This window comes from Temnothorax longispinosus, chromosome 7, assembly GCF_030848805.1.
Source record: "Temnothorax longispinosus isolate EJ_2023e chromosome 7, Tlon_JGU_v1, whole genome shotgun sequence".
Lineage (NCBI taxonomy): Eukaryota > Metazoa > Arthropoda > Insecta > Hymenoptera > Formicidae > Temnothorax > Temnothorax longispinosus.
Genome location: NC_092364.1, coordinates 9,382,794 through 9,388,793, shown reverse-complemented (window position 1 = coordinate 9,388,793; position 6,000 = coordinate 9,382,794). Strand labels below are relative to the sequence as shown.

Here is a 6,000-nt window from a genome sequence, read left to right as displayed (position 1 = left end):
AGATACCGGTTTCCAAAAAAAGCGGTAACGAAAAATTATACACTTTATAACATTCCCCGGAAAATTCTACCCCCGTTTCATAAACAATTCTTTGAGATTCGGTCAATTATTTTCTGAAAATTAAAAAAAATTAGAAAAACCGGTTTCCAGAAAATCGGTAACAAAAAACTATACACATTATGACATTCCCCAGGAAATTCTACTCCTGTTTCATATATATTTCTTTGAAATTCAATCAATTATTTCCCGAAAAAATAAAAAAATGTCGAATACCGGTTCCCAAAAAGATCGGTAACAAAAAACTATACACTCTATAACACTCCCCGGAAAATTCTACCCCTATTTTATATACTTTTGGTAAAAATTCGGTCAAATAGTTCAAGAGTGTATAAAGGACATACATACATACATACATACATACATACATTCATTTTTATATATATAGATTTTTGTAAACAGTGAAATTATCAGTAATAATTTGTGAAAAAAACTGTTATATAATATATATTATAGTTCTTATAAACAAATATATTAATCGTATTATTTTGCAAACATACCTTATAATTTAAACTGAAAATAATATAATCGTATATGAAATGATATAGTCATATAAAATTATTTATATATGATCAGATCAGAATATTGCATCTCAAAGTATCCGATAGATGGCATTCGATGTGATCTGTTCTTCGTATTTAAAATTTGACAAACAGTGTTATAAGAACGGCATCAAAAAGACACGACATTGTCTCGCGCTATTCTCGCACGACTCTGTCTCGGAGCGACACAATTTTTATCAGTTATATCGTGAAGTCCACTCTTATAATACAGTAGCACGCTTAAAAAATAACATTTAAAGATATATAACAATTTTCTAAAATCTATTTAAATATATATGTCCTTATATATAATCTTATATAATCATATATGACCATATAAACTCTTATTAGACCAAAATATACTGAGATATCTCAGTAATATTAAAATGTCCGCGAAAATGAATATCAGTAATATTACTGATATTTATTTCAGTAATATTGCGGTAATATTACTGCAATATATCAGTAATATTACGGTAAAATTACTATAATATTTGCGTGATATTTGTATAATATTGCTAGGAATTAAAAAAACATTTTAATAATTTTATTAAATTTTATTAAATTATTTTTAATAGTATTGTTACATACAATTTTAAAATAATATTAATATTGTAAACGTAATAATATTATTTGTGTAATACTAGATAATAATTATTTAATATTGCTAAAAATTAAAAACATTTTAATGAATATTATTAAATTTTATTAAATTGTTATTTTTAATAATAGTATTATATAAAATATTAAGAAAATAATATTGATATTATCTTTCTATCTCTTTCTTCTTCAAAACTGCTCCATGCTACTCTGCACTGTATGAATTTCCACTGATAAAGAATGACGTAACACTATAACATAATACAAAAACTGTAATTATTATTTATATCTAATTATACAAGGTGAGTATTATTTTGTATGCCAATTATCTTCACTAATTATCTCAGAAAGTATTGGTTTATTGGAAAAATGTTTCAGATAAAAGTTGGAGGTTTTATAGAGGAATAATGGATGATTTTATTAGATTTTGAGTCTGGAACCCATGTTGAGCCCAGTAGGGTCCAAGTCAAATTTTTTAAATAAAAACTCCTTTTTTTATTACATCATCTTTTTCTACTAATTAATATAAACAACTTTTGTCTGAAACATTTTTTATTTGCCTTATACTTTTTGAGATATTCAAAGAAAATTTGGTAATTTTTTAAATATTTAGCTTATATCTTGATAAATGCTTGTCGGAGGGGAAAATGATACAAGACTTTTTGACTTGATATGGTCTCAAGAATATGTTATTGCAATAATACCCTAATTTCTTTAAATATTTGTGTATACATTTTTTTGAAGCTTTCATGTGTACACAATTATTTAAAGGAATTAGAATACTATTGCAACAGTATATTCTTGAAACCAAATCAAGTCAAAAAGTCCTGTACCACTTTTTACTCCGACGAACATTTATTGACAAACATCTATTGTAAGCTAAATATTGAAAAAAATACCAAGTTTTCCTTGATTATCTCAAAAAGTGTAAGGCAAATAAAAAAATGTTTCAGACAAAAGTTGTTCATATTAATTAGTAGAAAAAGATGATACCATAAAAAGGAGGTTTCTATTTAAATAATTTGACTTGGATCTTATTAGGCTTAACACAGGTCCCGGACTCAAAATCTAATAAAATTGTCTATTGGTCCTCCTTGAACTCTCCAACTTTTATCTGAAACATTTTTCCAATAAATCAATACTTTCTGAGATAATTATAGCGGAGGTGATTGGCACACGAAATAAAAATCACCCTGTTTATTTCATACATAATTACATATTAAAACATAAGAGTACGGGGTTAAGTATGACGTGTTCCGATATTCACTGTCTATACTGAAAATCTATGGTTAATGTTATACATACACTTTAGATTTTCAGTACTGGATATTAAAATATTGAAACGCAGTTTATACCAAGTTTAAATTTTTCTTACTTATGTATCTAATAAATAAAGCTGTCGCTCAGAAGAGTTTGATAGAAATCAAACTGCTTGGTGCTGCTCTGCGTGAACTTCCACTGATGGAAAGCAACGTAACACTGCAACATAATACAAAAACAGTAATTATTATTTACATCTAATTATATATTTTAAACATAAAAGTAGGTTAAGTATGAATCATCTGTATTGTGATATTCACTATCTATGTATACTGAAAATCTGTAGTTGATGTTACACGTATACTTTGGATTTTCAGTATTGACGATTAATATTGGAAAGTATGGTTTATATCAAATTTAACTTTTTCTTACTTACATATCTAATAAATAAATTTTTTGCTCTTCTATCAAACTACTTGGTGCTGCTTTGGACTGCATGAACATCCACTGATGGAAAACAATACTGTAACATATAGCATAAGAACAATAATTATTATAAAATCATGTAAATGGTGAAATAATTATGGTTAAATTATTTAATTAATGATTAAACTGCTTTTTAGGAGATTTGGGATCGGCATATTTCTATCACGTATCTCGAAATAAGGGCTCCAGTTGGATTAAACTGTTAAAAATTTTGAGGTTAAGTTAGCATCAAGATTTAAGTATGAAGCCGTTAATAAATAATTTCATTAGAGACTCGTTCAATAAGGTTATAAAGGCAAATATATGTATTTTAAGATGGTCATTAAAATGATTTTTATAATATTAACGTGATTTTTGCAGACCATTATGCCACGTAATCTCTATTTTTGGATTTAAAGACAAATCGCCAAATATATATGTACAATGTATATATTAGTAATAATTATACAAAAATACTTTTAAAAATATTTGTGTGAACAATATTTATTAAATAAAGAAAAATTATCTGAAATTAAAACAATTGTTTCTGTGCGGTATCGTACACGTGATTGCGTGGTCCCACGGAGCCATGCAAGAGACAGTGAGAGAAGACCGGGAATGGTGGGGGTCGGTGCTGCGACTAAGCGCATAGCCACACACACTAGCGTTCTTCCCTCCACTTACGCACTCAGAAACGTTCTGTTTATCCGTGTGACAAACTCGTAATTTGAAAAGTTTAATATTGATTATATAAGAAATATAAATTTTAAATTTTATCCATTTATTTTATTATCAATTTACTTACTGGCTCTTAATTAAAAATTAATTGTACATATAATTACCTTTTATTATTACAAAACAAATAACAAATTATAAAATTAAATACCACCACTTATAAAATTTATCTTAATCACTTTTATTCCGCAAAAGTACAAGTCAGTCTCTTTTAATTTTATCACATTTTTTTATTTAGATTTTTCTTTCTTTCAGTCCAAAATTCTTTAAGGGGATCCTATAGTGGCGGTAGTTACCGACATTTTTTCATTTTAAGAAATCTTTGAATTGGCTTTACAGAATTGCAAGTTTTTTGTCTAGAATTAAAGTACGCACAAAAATCTACATCGCGTTATACGATTTCATATCGGGAACGAAAAAAAATTAAAAATTTTACTAATTTGGGCACATACAACTGTCATCTGACGACAATAACAAAATTACTGCAGTTTATATATATATATATAATGACACCAAGGCGACGTAGGGACAACATGTAGGAACAATATCGTGTAAATAAAACTAAGATTCAACGTCTAGAAAAAAAGATTCTGTAAAATGAAGTTTTATTAAGCAAAAGCACATTCAAGTTGATAGGATAAGCAGTATTGCGTGTAGCGAGAGATGGCGCAGCAATCGAACAAAGACAGATGCCTCTTGTTAGACAAGGACAAATATAGATATATAACATAGAAAACAGGATTAGAAATGTTGACATTACCGACGTCGAAGAAGTTCGGCCTTCGCTATAGGATCCCCTTAAGGGGATCCTGCAGCCGTATGATTTACCGACATTATCGTTAATCAATGGATCTTTTAATTGGCTTTACAGAATTGCAAGTTCTTGGTCTAGAATTAAAGTCCGCACAAATCTAGGGTGGAAAACGCGATTTTATATCAAAAGCACCAAAAAATTAAAAATATTACTTATTGGGGCACATACACAGCTGTCACCTGACGACAATATTTGCTTAAAACAAAAATTCTACAGTTTATACGTACATGTTTATCATCCACCCTTGGGAAAACATGTAGGAATAATATCGTGTAAGTAGAAGTAAGATTCAATGCGTACAAAAAAAGATCCAGCTAATAATTATTTTAGTAATGTAAATACGGATGCAGGATGACAAGAAGAGCAGCAACAGTAGTTGCCGGATCTTGCGTAAGATGGCGAGCAATCGAAAAAAGGACAGATGTCATTTCGTTAGACAAAGACAGATATAGGGAAAACAAAATTAGAAAGGTTGACATTATCGACATCGAGGAAGTTCGTCAGTCACTGCAGGATCCCCTTAACTGGTGTATATTATCTGTGCAATACGTATGATTGTGTGATACCTTAATAACGTCTTAATGACGTCAATAAGATGTCATTAACATGTCATTTGACATTATTTTGCTACTTAAAGTATTATATTTCAACAATATATTGCAGCAATATTACTGTAATATTTCAATATTATTTAAAAACGTGTAATACATCAGTAATATTTCTGAAATATTTCATTGTAATACATAATATTTCCACTATATTGCAATATTACTGCAATATTTCTGCAATATTATGTGCTGTGTGGGTGAAGTTGCACAATTATCCAACTTATATTCCAGAAGCAATTAGTTTACAAAAAAGGACCGGAAATAAGTTGGCGCTGAAAGTTCATATTTTTTAATGAATTATAGCTCAAACGATTGCTCCCTAATTGCTCCCTCAGAATCAACAATTGCTCCCTTTTTAAAATTATTATTTTTTGAGATATTTAATAAAAACGAAAAATTTCTAATTTTTATTGAAAAACATATTTATAATAATTCTATGCAACTAAATCCGGCATAGAACGATTGCTCCTTTATTGCTCCTTATTGCTCCATCATAATTTTAATGATTTATTGCATTTTTATTGAAAAATTAACAAATTAATCATTTCACAAGAAACGCCGCCGCCGTCACTAGCGGCCGCCTATTGTAACTATGGCTCGGCAGCCATTGGCGGAAATATTCAAACGTAATATAATAGCTCTATTGTTCATAACTATATCTCAAAGAGTTTAGTCAACATTTCCTATTGATTTTCGGTAGAATAACTATTTCTCGCTTCGCTCTATTGGGATTTTCAATCGCTCCATTTGTATAATTAATTTTGTATAATATTTTAGCAAAAAACTGTTTATTTCCTTGAAAAAATACATTTCTCACAGTCTTCTGCAAGTATATCCAACATAAAACGATTGCTCCTTAATTGCCCACCTGTCAGCATTGTGCATGAGCCCTTAGTGACGTTAGGCTGAGCTTCCACTG

At 29.0% G+C, this 6,000-nt stretch overlaps 1 protein-coding gene and 1 long non-coding RNA gene across 2 annotated transcripts in view; both read right to left on the bottom strand.

The window, feature by feature from the left end:
• LOC139816425 (protein I'm not dead yet-like) overlaps positions 1-6,000 on the bottom strand; it is a 153,293-nt gene that overhangs the window by 54,456 nt on the left and 92,837 nt on the right. The window lies entirely within an intron of this gene.
• Positions 1,347-2,981, bottom strand: LOC139816780 (uncharacterized). Its single transcript, XR_011733078.1, has 3 exons — positions 2,896-2,981; positions 2,575-2,678; positions 1,347-1,450 (listed from the first exon to the last, which is right to left on the bottom strand). It is a non-coding gene; the product is annotated as an uncharacterized lncRNA (long non-coding RNA).